Raw genomic sequence first — 18,434 nt, forward strand, 5'->3', positions numbered from 1 at the left:
GCCTGTGCTGGGAAGCCGGCCCCTGAAAAGAGTGAATCTGCCAGCACCTTGAGCTTGGAGCTTCTAGCCTCCAGAACTGTAAAAAACATCTGTTACCTCCAGCACCCAGTTCTTGGTACTTTGTGATCACTGTCCAATCGAGTACTTTAAGTAGGTTAATTACTGTCCTTACAAGAAGAGGTATATGGTATGTGAATGATAGCTCAGAAGGTGTCATAAAAGAAAGAGTATCTGTCAGATTGTAAACATAAAGCCATGTAAGGCATCTGCAGGGTCTTCACATCCAAATAATAATAAGCTATCCAAAATAGTAATAAAGCTACCACTATCCATCCAGATTTCCTCCTCCAGCTCCACTGTGGGTAGCAGTTACTTTAGAACTTGCAACTTCCAGTCACCTTCCTCTTGATACTGTGCTCTGGTCACATACCAATACAGCCAACAAGGGGTCGTGTGGATGTAGGAAATCGGCTGTACAAACAGAGGGGGCTGGTGTTCATGAAGTGGGAAGTTAGGAGACATCTACCCACATGGGCCCATTTCCCTTGCATTTGGGTGACGTCTTGAGAAACACAGCTTTCTCATGCTTCACTTAACAACGGCTGTTAAAATTTTAATGGCAAAATGAGAAAGCCATTCAAGGGAGATTGCCAAATGTCTAATTAGATGATGCTGAAAACAAAGGAGGGAAATTTGATTACTAAGTGAATGAAGAAAAAGAAAACAGTGACTTTTTCTTATTAAAATGAGGCACAAGCTAGGCATCAGTGGCTCACGCCTATAATCCTACCTACTCAGGAGGCTGAAAGCTGAGCATCATAGTTCAAAGCCAGCCTGGTAGGGAAGTCACTGAGACTCTTATCTCCAATAAAGTACCAGAAAGGCCAGAAGTAAAGCTGTGGCTCAAGTGGTAGAGCGCTAACCTTGAGCAAAAGTAACTCAGGGACAGCAATCAGGTTGCAAGTTCAAGCCTCCAGATTGGCTTTTTACCCATTGATTAAGGTCATTAGGACTAGTTACCGACTTTGAATTCCACATTGAGTTCAAGCTAACATCCAGGATTACTATTATTTTACTATAATTATAGAAAACATAAGAATTTTTCCTAAAATGAAAAAAGTAAAAATAAGAGCTAAAAACATGGTACAAGTGATTTAACACCTGCCCAGCAAACACAAGGCCCTGAGTTCAAACCTCAGTACCACCAAAGAAAGCAAATACATCATATCATCTATAATATATTACTTAATATTATATATGTTTACCTGAAATTTTTAATCTGCTTTTTAACAAAAGACAACTCAACACACCACTTGGTCAAGAACCAGTCTGTGAAAAAAAAATGAAACAAATGTGAAAGACTACAAACATTCAAAGTGAGTGAGAAAAAGACAATCCAACATGAAATACAACAAGAATAAAAAGCAATGTCATTGAGAAGAAACACAAATAGTCAAAAGAAATATTAAAATAAGTTTGCTCTTACTAATAACCAGGGAAATGAAAATTAAATCACTACTAATAGATTTCAGACATGAAGAAGTTCAACTTTGAAAGTACTATACATTGACGCGGGAAGGAAGAGGTCTCTTCATCAGTGATGGCCATGGAGATTAGAACATTCATTTTGTTGAAACAAAGAATATTCAGACCTATGACCCAGAGCTTATATACTTCAAAATGTCTACTCATTTTAAGAAACTCTAGTATATGTTAATATGTTCATAGTAATATTATCTGTCATAGTACATGGGGAGAATGTTAAACACATTGTTGGATATGTAATAAATGGAATATAATATAGTAAATAAAAGGAATTAATGCATGAATTTTGTTTTCACAATTTTTTTTCAATGTAAACTGCAAAAAGTACATTAAATATAATGTGAAAATAATATATGTTTCTCCTATTTCAGAACAATACATTTCAGGAAATGTATGTAAATATAAATGGTCCATCATTTTGGAATAATGTAAATCAAACTCACCACTGAGAAGTGTGGCAGAAGAATAAGATTTCAACCAAGACCCAAGCATGGTAGTTCACAATTGTAATCCCAGCATTCAGGAATTTGGGAAGCTAAGCAGAAAGATTATGAGTTCGCACCAATGAAGTCTACATCAAGAGACTCTGTCCTCCACCCTCCCCCCCAAAAAAAAATGAAAAACCAATTATTTAGATGGAGCTAAAGAGGATTTTCACTCTTTCTGAAATACAGTATTTACAAGAAAAGGTTGGAGGGAGGGAGGAAGGGAGGAAGGAAATAGTTCAAGTGGTTTATTACGGACAGTGGACATATTTGGATTACTTTCATCTATATGTGTTAGACATATTTAGGGTTCTTTTCATCTGTACGTATTTGTGACTATGCTTCAGAAATTTCTCAAGTTAAAAAATACACAGGAAAAGTGGCTATCATCGTTCGATGGTCAGTCATCTGTAAAGGCAAACCCAACTTTAAAGTGTCCTGGATTTCAAGTGATAAAAGCACTCCGTGCCTTAAAAATATGTTATATGCATGAAAGGACTAGCCCAGGACTAATCCATCATTATCCATTAGCTTAAGCACCAGGTTAAAATCTTTACTAAGCTTTAAGCTTGCGCCTTGGCCATCAGAGAACAGACCTTTATAGCAGTGAGCAGAAGTAGCAGATTTTTGTGATGTGATATTACTACCTAATTTGTCTTAAATATGTTTCCTTTGTAAAATGGCAGGATAATTACATGTTAAATATTATCTTAATAAGCCCAAGAAATTCAAGTTTTAATTATTGTGACTTAGGAAATGTGAGCTTCCATAGCTCCCCTTCACCCCCAGCCCCACCAGCAACGTTCGGGGTGGTGCCAGCACCTTCATTACCTGGTTACACACAGGTGACCAATATGACATTTTGCTTGGAAATGATCTAGGATAATGTGATGGGGAATAGCTGCCCTTTTTCTCCGGTGCTTCTCTGTAAGCTATAAATAAGTTGAGTTGTGCTCCTTGATTTATGTTTATGACTATTATTAGGGTGATTTATTGGGGGTTGAGTGCTGACAGTGTGCAGAGTGCTATACCAAACTCATAAGAAGAAATGGTTATGCCCCGGAGGCTTACATACCAAGACAAACAACTCAGCCATAAAATACACCAGCTAAGAGATGCTTAATCTCAGCACAGCAATGCTTCTTGGAGTTTCTATGTAGGTAGAGAAAAATTCCTCCTTCCAGGGGTAGAAAGTTAATGCTCTTTGGAAGACTTTGGGGCCCAGTTTCCAATAGAGACTTTATTCCAGGCTAGAGAAACATCAAAGACCCTGTGCCTAGCACGTGGTAAAGGAAATGGCTAATGGGAGAGTCCCAGTACTGAGTCAAGTGGTTTTTAAGATGCCTTTCAAGGCCTTCAGTCTAATACATCGTCAACCTCATTGTTCCAAATGGCTTCCATGTGCTGCTTTTAATATTACAATTATCTTACATCCATTTCAGAACAATACTGGCTAAGAGCAACTATCTGGACCAGTGTTTCAAAGTGTCTATTTTCAAGACGAGTGGGTCTGCAGTATGGAATTAGGTACTGAAAAATAAAAACACTGGGGGCAAATTTTTTTCTGTCAGTCATGGGGCTTGAACTCATGGCCTGAGCACTGTTCCTGAGCTTTTTCAGTCAAGGCTAGACCTCTACCACTTTGAGCCACAGTTTCACCTTTCTGGCGGTTAACTGGACATAAGAGTCTCATGGACTTTGCTGCCTGGGCTGGCTTCAAATCATGATCCTCACACCTCAGCCTACTGAGTAGCTAGAATTACAGGTGTGATCCACCAGTGCCCAGCAGGGGGCAAATAATTTTAAGAAATGCTATATTAAAGTGAAAAAAACTCTCCACTGCAGGAATTCTCAGGGCCATCACCTGGAGCCTAAAGATTTGTGACTCTCAGGTTGATTTGAATACTTCCAAGGACCAGTGATCTGCAGCACACACTGGAGCCCACCGTGCTATTTTAAGAGCGAGAACAATTTGAACTTCCAGACTCCTTAAACCATGATGGTGGTTGGGAGTCCTTTCTGACCTGACTTCTACATGCATCCCTGTTGTTCCTATCAACTGAACCAACATGGCACGATTCTCCTCACCACCCACCAAGCAGGGCTAAGGTGGAGTAACTGAATCTGCACAGGGCGGAAACCAGCTTCCTCTCTGGTCCCCAGTCATCTTTTCCCTCGGGATTTCCTGCCTGGGGGTAATTTCCTCCCATAACAGAAAAAAAAAAAAAAAGACTTGTGTAACCAGTAGGATGTCAGGGAAATGACAGAGTGTCACTGCCAAGTCGGGAAAGACATGGAGTTCACCTTGCTGCTGTGGGTGGCTTGCTGAGTGGAAAGCCAGCTACCCTGCTGAGCAGCCCTGGGGACAGCCCTGTACGGAGACGGACGGAGAATCAGCAGTCACGGTAGTGAGCTCTCCGGAAGGGCCAAGGCAAGGCTTCCAATATGAAGCCCACGCCAACGTGGTGACTGCGATCTCACAGAGGACTCTGAGCCGGTGCCAACCACAAATGCTCCCAAATTCATGACCTTCAAACACAATGTCAAGTAACCCATGACCATGTCATGCTCACACTGGAGATCACTGTCATACAGCAGTCCAACACTACCCCAAACCCCAAGACTTTTCAAATACTGCGAATATTATGTCCCGTTGTATTCCTTTGCCTGGATTTGGGAGGTTGATTTAATTGTCACTTCTTAACTTGTACTCCGTCACTGAATCTCATGAATGCCATGTTGAAAGAGCGTTTGGGACAGACCCATGCGGCATTCTGAGTCCAGGCCCCATCCAGCCCCATCCCCAGTTACTAGGTGTTTCTCATGAAGAACAAGACAATCTCAACAAAAGGACAAGTCACAGTGATAACTACCAAGAACTTCAGTAACAGGGTTACTGAGCGTCAGAAAGCAGCCTCTGCTTCAGAGCAGCTGGTGCTGTCTGACCTCTGTGAGGGTGGAGAGGGAGAAGAGCATGGCAGAGGTGAGGAGACCTGCACTCAGGATCAGCATGGACCCAGAGTGTTGTGGGCAAAGGGGAGCACTGGATCCCTGTAGAACCAAGCAGAGAACCCGAAACAGAACCGTGACCCAACCCAGGTATATTTAGAACCCCTGATCATGCTGAAGCAAACTGACTAGGAAGGGACAGGGCAAGGTGGGCGAGAAAGGACAGGAGTTAGCATGCTCTAAAGAGGCATCAAATAAGCTACAGGCAGCACAGGTGAGACGCCCATCTGGACCCAAAAAACCAGGGACATAAAGAAGAAAGGAAGAGTAGAGAGGAGAAGAAAGGCAAAAAGTGCAGAGAGTGATGTGCACAGCCATTTAGTTGTTCTCATTGGCTTTCTGTAACTATAGCAATTACCCTGGGATAATTAACTTACTAAGAGAAAAGTGTGTGTGCTGGCTCACTGTTTTGGAGGTTCCAACCTCCGACTGATTTGTCTTATTGCTCCAATCCCATGGCAAGGCAGAACTTGATGATGGATAAAACCATTCACCGCCAGGGAACAAAGACAAGAAGAAAGAGATTAGGATTCTCTAATCTGCTCAAAGGCATAGTCCCAATGACCTAAAGACCTCCCCCTAGGGCACACCTCTTAGAGGTTCTGCCTGTCCAAGTCAGCACAACCCTGCAGCCAAGCCTTTAACCTGGGATTTGGGGAAACATGTAAGTTCCAGAATATAGCACTATTATTTCCATTAATGAAATTTGGGACCTTCATGGCTGTCTAGCTGAGCGCAGACTCCTGGGAGGATATTAAGCCATAAGAAAATAACCCAGAACCCTCTGGACTACAGGTACATGGACCCAAGGGTACCGAGTACTTAAGTGTATAATATCGACATACTTTACAACATTGATGATCTTTTCAACAATTCTGCACAAAGAGAATTATTTTCTCCCATTGTACCAGGCCCAGAAACAGCCTGTGACCAATGATCCATTATAGCTGCTGGTAGAAATAAATTTGCTTGAAACTTTGCAACAGGCTCAATACACAGTCTTGCCTGTAGAAACACACGTAGCAGTAATCAGTATTCCTATCCAGACCCCGACCTGGTAGATAATTACAATTAAGCGTCAATGGATTAGCTGCCAGCAGGTTGGTAGCTAGTGAATGGTATTTTACATCTCTACCTTTGCAGAAAATTTGGAAATGTGGGGTTGTTTTTTTTTCCTCTATGCAAAAAAAAAAAAAGGTATTTCCAATTAATTTAGGAGAACATCAAAATTACTGAAAATTGTACTGCTCTTTATGACAGGATGAGGTACTGTGTGGCTGTCATCACTGTGTTTGAAATGCAAGGGTCACTTGCATTACTTACACAGTCCCTAGTTTACATTTTTCAATTAGGAGATAATCAGTGTGCCATTATGAGGAGAAATTGTTGGAATGACCTTTGGGCTGGGTGTTCTACTCAGCCCATCTTTGGGGAGAGTGTGATTGAAAACATGACAGCAAAATAAGGCACGCTAGACGGGTGATAAATAAGAACAATTATCACACTTATTATCTGATAAATAATGTATTGTGATTTGCCACGAATCCATCTCCAGCCACCTCCTGGATTAAAAAACAACACACCCTGAAGACTGACTTCTTCCGTATTTCCCATGACATGGCAGAAATTCTTGTGTGAAAAACACAAAGGAGGCATTTACCTGGAAGATGAAGCCTGTCACCGCATACTTGATCATTTTAATCAGTGCAGATAAATTATGTCCCTTATAAAAATGGAGCATCAGTAATTTTCTCCCAGCTTGGAAAAGAATTACCTGGGAGAAACCCTTTCAAGGAGAAGACAAAACTCAACACCTAGGAGTCTATTTGATTTAAAATCCTGCCTTCCATGCCTGCATTTAAAAACAACATCAGCTATGCAATGGCTTCACATAGTCCTAATTTCAGAAATCATTGCCTCTTACAACTGAATTCTCTGCAGGATTCTATGAGTTCAATAGGTAAGAATCACTTGGACTGGTGAGTTTTGTTGTTGTTTGGGTTTTGTCCCAGGACTTCTTTCCTCTTGGCTTTTGTTTGAGGGGTAAGGGTAGTAGTACTCACCCCTTTTTCTTAACTTGAGGGGCAAGGGCTTACACTCAGCCCCTCAAATGCTTCGTGCTATCTACCACTTGAGCCATGTCCCTCCCCCTCCCCCCCCAGCCCTTTAGTGCTGGTTACTGTTCAGGTAAGTTCTCAATTTAAGTCCCAGTTGGGCTGACTGCAGCTCCCCTTCATTCACACTCCCCATTGGCTGGGATGACAGGGGCACCACTGCCACCCACTATTGATGAGACGGACTTTCACAGAAGACTTCTGTTTCTTTTTTTGTGGGCCGGGAAAGGAGTGGAAAGCGGGGAAAGGGGTAGGGCTAGAACTCAGGGCCTGGCCGCTGTCCCTGAGCTCTTTTGCTCAAGGTTAGCACTTTATCATTTTGAGGCACTGTTTCACTTCCAGTTTTTTCAGTGGTAAAGTGCAAATAAGAGTTCATGAGCCCTTTTCTGCCTGAGCGGGCTTTGAACCACAGTCCTCAGATCTCAGCCTCTTGAGTAGCTAGGATTACAGGTGTGAGCCACTGGGGCCTGGCTTCATGGAGGACTTTTCTTTGCCTGAGTTAACCTAATCTCCAGTTCCTGAGTAGCTAGGATTACAGGCTTAAGCTGCCACACCCAGCTTCTCCTAACACTTTTGCTTTGCTATCCTGTACTTCTCATTGCACTGAAAAGCTTAGCCATAATTCACAGGATTCCAGGGTCCTTGGCTCCATAGAACATTAATACTGAGTAGATTGCTCTCAGCACATACAAACCAACATTGCTTGTTGCAGTGTTCCCTGCTAGGGAACTGAATTGGCCCTGAAACGTGAAAGGATTCTCAATGCCACCTTCAAGTGTCTGAAGGAAATTTAAATATTTCTAAGGAAGATGTGATAGACTACCACTAGAATAATGTGATGACCTCAGAGTCTACATTCCCCCATTTTAAATCTAACCTCTTTTCGTCCACAGACACAGAGACAGTGGTTAGACAGAGTATAAGGTGTGTTTCCAGCATAACCTCACCAGCAATGGAGAAAGCAGGACAGGACTATTTCATTTTGTCAATACAAGAGTTCAAACCCAGCGCCTTGCACTTGCTAGGCAGGTACTCTGTTACTAAGACATGCCTCCAACTCTTTGCTTTCTTTCTTTCCTTTTTTATTTATTTATTTCTTTCTTTATTTATTTATTTTCCCAGGCTTGGAGGACAGATATATGCCACCAGGCCCAGCTATTGGTTGAGTTAGAGTTTCACAAACTTTTTGTCTAAAAGGGGCTCAAATCATGGTCTGGCAAATCTCAGCCTTCTGAATAGCTGGCATTACAGGAGTGAGATGTTGCAGCTGGCTAGCAGAAGTTTCTTGATAGAAGCTCTTCCCTCAGGGTCAGATCTTTGATCCACCACCAGAAAGGGAGCCAGGATCATTTCGTCATTCCAGCTGGAACCCCACTGGAGAACCCGAGTTCTCTGTGCCCAACAGAGTGGAGCAGCAGAGTGGACAATTACAATTCCTTTGACAGCTGACCACAGTATGCAAGCACAAAGCAAGAAGGCTTTGTTTCCTGGTACAGCCAGTCTCCAACACATCCTACCTCAGTCACAGACCTCTGTGTGCCCAATGTCAAGAACTGTTCAAAGATCGCTAAAGGCCCGTGAGGGGGTAATCTGTGCAGATTTCTTTTGTCTGACAGGAAAACAGATGTCACTAAAGAAAGCCAGGACAACTAGAGGGCATATGGTAATGCTGCATTCAGTATTTCAGGGCCAACACCGTGAGAATTCAGGAAGGGGGGTTTCTCCCCCTCCCTTTCTCCTGCATCTCTACATCATCCATGTATGTGCCTGCCCAGGTCAGACCACACAAGAGAAGAGACACATGAACAAGGAAAGGAGCATTCTTCTCCCTTCTAACCAAACTTTCATATGGGCTTTTACAGGACATTCCGTACAGTATGTTCTCAAATAAAATAAAATAATATAAAAAAAAAAGAAAATCTACTTTGAAACCCATGATCCATCTCTCCCCTTCCAGAACCCTTCAGAATTTGGTAGCAAGCACTAGATTTACAAAGCCTAGCAGAACCCATAAGGGGAGCCAGCCTGAGTGGAGCCTTCCACCCTTGTCTGAGATGGAAGTTTCCAGCACTCCCCACCAAGCAGAACAAAGCTCACTCATGTATCACACAATTCCAGATATCCCCAGGCCTCCCAACTCACCACCTGTGGTTTTGGATCTAAGCAAATAGAGAACTAAAAGAGGAGACAAATCATTAGTAAATCTCTTAGGTCCTGATCCACAAATACTAGGAGCCCAGGGAAATAACAGGGAAGGTCTTCAAGTGATGCTCGCAGGAAGGGAGTTACGATGTGGTTGGCATGGGGGAAGCGGTTGGGATAAATCAAATGACTAAAATGTCAATACAAGTGCAATCTGTGAAGAGAGGACAAAGAGGTGGCACAGCGCAGGCCGGTGCTGTAGATCAAGAGGAGTTGGGACTTGGAATGAAATACAGATGCCTGCTAGAGGAAGCCATCGCAGAGTGAAGCTGTATGAGTGCAGGTCAAAGAAATCTGTGAAATAAAGGGAAATTAGCAGTGGTGTCCTCTGAGCCTAGTAAGTCAGGATGGACACACTGATAAATTTCTGTTCAGGGAGGAGAAGAGATCGCATGTCTCCATAAATAAATAAAATGTATCATGCAGTAAAAAAAAAAAATCAGCCTAAATGTGACTCTCCCTGCTACTACCTACTAAACTGTTCCAGAGTCTCTCTCCTCCTCTCCCTCCTGACTCCCCAGCCAGAGCAGATGCTAAGTCCCCCTTTTAACTTCTTGCCTTTGAATTAAGGACGATATTCTTGGTTCTGTCCTCCAGGTCCGGCAGGTAGACTCTGGCCACGGTAGGGCTTAAAGATACCATATAAATAATCCAAACATACATAAAGTGCTAGGTGACAAGATCACAAAAGTCGGCTATTCTAGATTTCAATTACTGAGACATTTCTTAAGGGGTAATAAATAAGAGCAAAACGCAGGTCAGCTGGGAGTTTTTAGAGCTGCATTGCTATTACTTGCTTGTTTCATAAAGCGGAAAAGGGCATCTGGAGGTGAGGTAATGGGGACTGCTGATGACAAATCAGGAATCCAGAGGTGAAGGGCGGCTGGGAGCATGACCCACCTCCATTTGCTATGCTATGTTTGTGCAGCCTCTCAACAGTGCCACAAAACAGGAAAAGGTGAAACCAGGAGAGAGAATTCTACCCTGAAAGTTAAAACTCACCAGGGGAAAATCTGGGAAGCAAAATTACAGTGAAATGTCATTCTCTAAAGGGCTTCAACAAGAAGAGTGATAAATGTTATTGCTCTGTGGTGCCATAAGGGTGTGGAGGCCTCAATCAGTCGCTGGGCTGGTTTTGCCCAAGTGCAGGAAGGCAGTTTCAGAAAGCAGACCCCGCTCCTGAGAGCTTCCAGGGCCAAAGGCTGTGGGTGAGAAGCAAAATGGAAAAGCCACTATTACAGCCATCAAGCGCACAAATAACTTGGGATCATCACAGCCTTGTGCCCTCTTGGGTTTAAAAGACACCCTCAGGTCGGGGCGAGCAAAGAAGGAATAAAGTTGAAGGTCAGAAAGGTCCAGAGGAAATCCAGGCAACAACCAAAGGAAAAATTAGCCTAAACAAATCTTTCAGACCTCCTTCCTTAAAGATCTCAGCAAAACAGTTACAAGAAAACCCATCAAGTCCCTCCCAGATCGGCAATGTGGCCAAACCTAGAGGGGAACAGCTGCACTTCTAATCTGGGATACAGAAGAAAAAAAAAAAAAAAAGACTCTCAAGCAGCTAGAAATTAACACCCATGGGGATGGCTCTCAGATACGTGAGAACCAACTCTCCAGAGCGAGACAGAGACAGAGAAACTGGCAGGGGGGTGGGGAGGGGGAGAGGGGAACAGAGCTGGTCCAAAAGGCATAAGAGTTCTTAGTGAGTGTGCTGGGCCGGCATCAAGAGTACATGGTGCAGGTTATCATGAGCGCTGTCAGGCTCCAGCAGCCCTCGGGAGGCATTTCAGGAAGGTTCAAAATTGACTGAGTGATCTAGGTGCACCACAAGATGACAAGAAGGGCAGGAAGGCCAAGAAAGCAGAGGGGGCGTTTGCACCCCAAACTCTCGCACGAACTTGAGGAGCTGGCTATGCACAGGGATTGTCCTCTCCTCGGGAGCACGGCCACTTCCAAGCACATGAGCAAATCAAAGCCCCCGCTGAAAGCAGGGCTGATGGTGAAGGTCCGTGCTTACCCCTGCACGAACGATAGGAAAAGATGCTGAAGGCATCCAGAGGCTCCTTTAGGAGGGAAAATTCTAGCACAGTATGTACAGCGTGATCCCACTTAATTTCTTAAATGTATTTTATGAGCCTAGAAAAGTATCTGAAACAATATACCAAAATCTTTTCACAGTGCTCACCCAAGTGAGAGCTGGGTTGGAGGGGGGACTTTTATTTTACTTGATTCATTTCTGTCCTTTTTTTAATTTTTATAAAAGTTGTCTTATTTTTGTAACTTAAACAATGTTGGTAATCTCTGAATGCAATCTTGGGGCTCCCAAGCTGACTTGGATGGTTTCTTGTTCAAATAAAATAGCATTTGTCTGTTCAAGTCCCAGGGAGTTAGCCCAGGTCAAGAGTCTGCCCTTCCTGTGAAGGACAGCAGGCAGGCCAGTGAACTGGGAAAGGGGCAGAAGAGGACATCCATGCACAAGTCCCGGCCTGCCCTGGGACCGAGACCAGAGGAAACATTATCCTCTCGTGATAGAAGATGAGAGCAAGATAACTGACAATTTGACAAAAGTCAAAGTTTCCTGGCATCATGAATTTAATTCGTTGATTTGATAGTCTATATTGAAATATAGAATGTTCTAATGCATAAAACACTCACTGAAGAATTTATACATAAAAGATATATATCTTGTCCTGTACCTACTCTTAATTAGGTCAGAAAAATGAATAAATATAGATATACAAAGAGAGAGGGAGAGTGAAGGGGGAAAGAAAGAGAATGAAAGACAGAAAGAAAGAGAGAAAGAAAGAAAGACAGAGAGAAAGACAGAAAGAAAGAAAGAAAGAAAGAAAGAAAGAAAGAAAGAAAGAAAGAAAGAAAGAAAGAAAGAAAGAAAGAAAGAAAGAAAGAAAGAGATGTGGTTAACATTTACGCAAACTGGGTAGAAGGTTATACAAGAATCATTCGTACTAGTCTTGCAACTTTCTCCCAAATCTGAAGTTATCTCAAAATACAGTTTGAGAAAATCAGGAAAAGGAGAGAAATCTGCCTTCTTTTCCATGTCAAGACAATGCTTGTCACTGTGGCAAATACCGATGAGAAAGGATTGGAGGAAGCAAGGATTTCTTCTGCTCGCACTTAGTTTCTGTCCGTCTCGACGGGAGGCTGCGGCAGAACAGAGCAGGTCACCTCCTGGAGGCCAGGAAGTGGAGAGAAAGAGACAATGCCTGCGGGGGCCGCCTCCTTTCCCGCTTGCATTCCATCTGTGTCCCTGCCGGGGGTGGTGTGGCCACTCTCAGGCCAGGTCATCTCTCCTCGGGTCATCTCCCTGGAAGCACACTCACAGACCCACCCTGCATGGGCGGTGCTCATCTTCTAGGTATCTCCCAGAGCTGAATTGAAGATGAACTTCCACATCTGCCGTGGCCTTTAAACGAATCAGTGTTTCCTGTTTTGCTCGCTTGCTTAGTTGCCTTCATTTACAGAATTTGATCTTGTCAGAAAAAAAAAAGAGTTCAAATGAGACTAATTTAACTAATAAACATATCCTAATTTGTTTCAAGGGCAAATATTGATCGCACACATGCTTAACCTCACTCGCTCACTAGCGGGTGGAGATGCCTGCAGCTGAGCACACTCCCAGTGAAGCCGAATGCGATTTACCCGTCGCTCACTCAGTTCGGTTTCTTTAAGCCAGAATTTTTACAAAGCTACAGCTATTCCTCGGTGGGAAATCGCCCGTAGGAAGCTACAAGGGTTCATCAAAGGCAGAGGGTCAAAGTCGTCCGTCTACTGCGGTGAGGTGCTGGTCATGTGGCTATGCACCCCATAAATCACAATAATCATATCCTGAGGCGTTCTTTTCTGTATTAAAAGATAAGAACTCTGTTTTTGTTTCCAGAACCATTGCTCTCTCTCCCTGCTTCACAAGGCTCCTGTAATTCAGAAGATAGACTTCATTCAAAGAATGAAAAATCGGTGAGTCCGCAGCCATCAATCCAGCCAGCTGCACAACGCTCCCTGCCTTGTAAGCAGCCCAGCCCCTTCCAACACCATGAAGCGCTTTCTTAGACCAGGTTTGTACTTCGGACTTCACCCCCAGCCCCCCAATGCTGTCAGCCCCGCTCCGGGAAACACGTGTGTGAGCTACAAAGCCCAGATACGGACTTCGTACACACAGGTAGACCTCACCTTTGGAGAAAAGAGACGCTTGGGCCTTAGCGATAAAATGATAAGGAAACATGCCCAGGAGCCCTGGAACAGAGAGGTACATCCAACTACAAATGGCTCCAGGCTGGAGGCCGAAGGCTTTGCTTCTGTCCGTCCTTTTCTGTCCTGGGAAGTGGGGAATGAGCCCAGGTACCCTACCATGAGAGCTATGCTTGCAGGTTCTTTTGCTCGTATTGTGGAGAGAAGCTCTCCCTAACTTTACCCTCGCTGCCCTTGAACTGGCACCCCCACCTGCTTCCACCTCCCAAGTGGCTGGGATTACAGGCGTGTCCCACTACACTGGGCGCCAAAGACTCTGCAGGCAGCATTCTCGTGGACAAAACCTTTCTGCTCAGAATGTGGCCCACAGACTCGCAGCTTCGGGGTCACCATGGAGCTGCGTAGAAAGGCTGATTCCCCACCCCCCACAGATAGATGGATTGCATCTCATTTGAGTCAGAGTCCTGCCTCCCTGCTGGACTCCGCATTGAGGCCGTTGGAGCCTGCCCCAGCCTAAGAGAAGCAAGGGGAACATACAGACGCAAAAGAAGACCCCTGCTCTAGAGTGAACCACCCTCAGACTCGCACCCAGTGCCAGGCCGCCTCACTCCCTCACCCGCCCTGCCTCGGGGTCTCAGCTCCACGGCTAGCACTTGTCCTGCATGAGGAGCAGCTGCCGAGCAACCTGGCGCTGTGGCCTCAGAAAGGCATTAGGGAGGAGTGAAAAACACAAGTGCAGCTTGATCCGCGATGCTCCTTATCCTTAGGAAGTGAAATCGGTGCATCAAAGATCATCCGGCCTCCCTGCGCACGGCGGTGTAACCCCCCAGCCGGCCTTCGGAGTTTCAGAGCCCAAGTGCGCCTCCGCGGACACGCGGGGAGCACAGCCAGGCTGTTCACCTTCGCGTTTTCTTCCGAGCTTTCACCTCAGTCCTTTATCCAGTCCCAGTGATTTTCACCCATGGTGAAAGGAGTTTCTTCCACACACGCTCCCCAGCGCTCCCCGCATTGCTTCCTGAGGGGACGGCCTTCCTCCGGTGGGTACAGATCTTTCTCGGTTCTCCTTTCTGTCCAGTGGCTAGGTATCCATTTTCATGCCAGAGAGAGGCCGCGTTGGTTACTAGAGCTTTATTATTCAGTGCTTTGAAGTCGCTGTTATCATGATGCCTCCAGTTTTTTGTTTTTTTTTTAATTGTATTTTATTTTATTTGAGAACATACTGTACAGAGGGGCTACAATTACATGGGCAGGATAATGCATACATTTCTTACCAAGCATTGCAGCCTCCTCCTTTGTTTACCCTTCACTTCCCTTCCCCGCCTCCCCCCACCCAATTTTACCCCCCTCCCCCCACCCAATTATACCCCCCTCCCCCCCCCCACACCGACATTGTAAAGCTGGTTTTGACATGACATTTTGTACTTCTCATTGTTGCAACAGGTCCACCTGAATCCTTAAACAACTTGTTTGTCCCCATCTCCTCCACATGTTATACTGACATCAAATATAGTGAAAGCGGGGGTTACACTGTGGGGGAGGGACATACAAAGCAACAAAGAAATAATCTTATAAATGATGACGCCTCCAGTTTTGTGCGTTGGGTTCAGCATTGCTTTGGCCGCACACAGTATGTTGTGGTTCAAAGATTATTCTTGAAGTTTGCTAGAGAATGGACTGCCGGGGTGGGCTGCCCTGGCTGTACCACAAGGCCTTGCCTGTGCCAGGCAGCGCCTTCACCACTGAACCCCACTTCCATCCTTTTGTGCCTTCTTAGGTTATTTTTTCCAGAGAGGGTCTTGCTTTTTGCCTAGGGCCAGACTCAGATCATGATCCTCTAACCTACAACCTCCGTGGTGGCTGGAATTACAGATGTATGCAACCACAACAGGCTTATGGATTGAGGTGGAGGTCTCAGTAACTTTTTACTCCTGCTGACCTTGGCTTGTCATAAATAAACACATTATATGGTACCCTACCTGTGAAGAATCATAGTTAACATGAGCAAAGTAGCTTTTTGAAGACGGGCAGGAAGTGGTCATTTCTCAATTCATCCCAAGAAAAGGGATCGTTAAAGCTATGAAGCAGAGCCATGGAGCAGCTCTCCCCCTGGCTTCCCTCAATCAAATCCACCGTACACCCTGTCCTACGTCTATCGCATCCTGAATGGGTCGGGGTGCGAGGGAGGAGGCCTCTATGTGCACAAGGAAGGAGGAAGAGTGCGAGGTGTGAAGGAGAATCTCACCAAACCCCTGAGCTCAGAGGTGTGCCCCAGGTCCCAACTAAATCCTTTCTACTGAGCAGTCCGCCATGCCCCGGCGGGAGGCTGCAGGTATGGGAGGCTGCAGGCACGGGAGGCCGCAGGCACGGGAGGCCGCAGGCATGGAGACTGCAGGCATGGAGGCTGCAGACATGGAGGCTGCAGGCATGGAGACTGCAGCACGGGAGGCTGCAGCATGGGAGGCTGCAGACATGGAGGCCGCAGGCACGGGAGGCGCTGCCGGGGAGCAGAGATCTCCAAACAAGCAGCTTTCCTCACAAAGGCTACATGCGCTACACGGTGACCCCTGAACGGCAAAGCCAACTTGTAATCCCGGACGCCTCTCAATGTGACCTGATTTCAAAATAAGGTCTTCGCAGATGTAATTAAGGCTCTTGCGATGAGGTCATCCTACATTAACCGAGCGGGCCCCAAAGCCAACAACAAAGGCCCTGTAAGAGACAAAGAAGAGAAGACACAGGCTCCACAGAGAAGTTCCCAGAAAGATGGAGACGGAGACAGGAGCGACATGGCGCAAGCCAGAGGACCAGCACCCCACAGCGGGAAGGGCAGGGAGGGGCTGTGCGTGCATGATTACTAGGGCTACAGGCCTCGTTCCTCCAGGACGGACAGAATCCATTTCTGTTATCTGAAGTCACTACAGTACCAGCCCTCGGTTCCAGCAGCGCTGGATGCATGTGGTGTCTGCGTCCTTAAGTCACCACGAAATTGTCTAGAGGACGACCGGAAGAACTTCTGCCTACTGAGCAGCTGCAATGTCCCAGGCCCTGCCTCACGCTTTCCAAATCTCCCATTTAATGCTTCTAGTACTCTCTAAAGGTAACGGCATCAAAGCTGGGCACGATGGCACAACTGTGTAATCCAGTTACTCAGGGGCAGAGGAATATCATGAGCCCAAGGCCAACCCAGGCAAAGGTAGTGAGATTCTATCCCAAGAACAAAATATAAAACAAGAGAGCTAAGGGTGTGGCTCAAGTGGCAAGAGTCCTTGCCTGCTGCGCTCTAGTTCAACCTCCAGTGTGAGCAAATGAAATAAAGAGCTTGGGGCTGGGAAGGTGGCTCAGTGGTAGAGCACTTGCCTTGCATGCAAGAGGCCCTGGGTTTGATTCCTCAGCACCACATAAGCGGAAAAAGCCAGAAGTGGCGCTGTGGCTCAAGTGGTAGAGCACTCGCCTTGAGCTGAAGAGCTGAGGGACAGTGCCCAGGCCCAGAGTTCAGGCCCCATGACTGACAAAAAAAAAAAAAATCACAAAAAGAAATAAAAAGCTAACATCAGTCTCATTCTATTCCTTAGAAATTGGAGGGTTTGCCCAAGATCCAGTTTGAGCCAGGCTCTTGCCATGACTCTTTACACCACAACCACACTGAAACTAAGAGTTTTCATACTCATTTCTTTTTTTCCCCCGATGTGACATGAGAGTTTGAACTCAGGGCCTAGGTGCTGTCCCTGAGCTATTTTTGCTGGAGGCTGGCTGGTGCTCTACCACTTGAGCCACAATTCTACGTCCAACTTCTTATTGGTTCACTGGCCATAAGAGTCTCACAGACTTCCCTGCCCGGGCTGGCTTTGAATTGTGATCCTCCGATTTCAGCCTCCTAAGTATAGCTAAGATTACATGCATGAGCCACCAGTGCTTGCCTCAGAATTAAGATTTTCAATCCTCTTATTTCCTAAAGAGGGAAAAAGAGTTCAATCCCCTCCTGAGTCCATTTCCACAAGAAACTAGATTCTTGTCCGGGGAAGGCTTTGGAGTTCAGAAATTGCCTGGGACTCGTTATTGAAGAGGGAAAGATTTGCAGATGTCAAGGCACGTCTGTAAGGATGGCCATGGCCCCGCGCCGCCCTGCAAGCTCTGGCTGGACCACGCGTGGGGACGAGAGAGCTGCTGCCGCTGCATGGACGCAGTTCACCCTCCAGTGACCCGGGGGAGGCTCCAGCTCTTCCTCGGGGGCTCACAGCGTTCACGCCACATGCTTTGCACCACATACACGCGCGTGCACACACACACACACACACACACACACACTGCTGCGGAAATGAGTGCACTGACGGCTCCAGAGACGAGCGACTCAACTAGACACAGGCTCCATGTCAGGAAGGGAACAGCCACGCTGAGTTATCCACGGGAAAAGGGACACCCGCCCGCTTGCGCATGCACATGCACACACACAAACACACACACACACATACACAGAGACATGCACACACACACATACACAGAGACATGCACACACAGACACACAGACACACAGATACACACACACACATACACAGAGACACACACACACACACACACAGACACGCACACACACACGGGGAGAGAGAAGACAGAATGTGCAAAGGGCAGCACCATTTGCCTAAGGCCACGGCAGGGCTCACGCTCTACTGACCTAAGTACAAACTCCAATTCCCCCCTTGACTCGGTGCTTAAGCACTTCCCAGACACCAAAGGCAGTGAAGAGGGAAATGCTTGATGGAGAACCAAAGCCCAGCCCCTGTGGTTCGCAGACGGGGCATTGCAGAGCCCGCTCCGTGTGAGCGACGCGGCGCATGGACGGAGAGGCCCCTCCGGCCATCCATCAGCAGCTCCCAGC

Source organism: Dipodomys merriami, unplaced genomic scaffold (assembly GCF_024711535.1).
Source record: "Dipodomys merriami isolate MVZ:Mamm:240054 unplaced genomic scaffold, mDipMer1.0.p SCAF_15, whole genome shotgun sequence".
In the NCBI taxonomy this organism is placed as follows: domain Eukaryota; kingdom Metazoa; phylum Chordata; class Mammalia; order Rodentia; family Heteromyidae; genus Dipodomys; species Dipodomys merriami.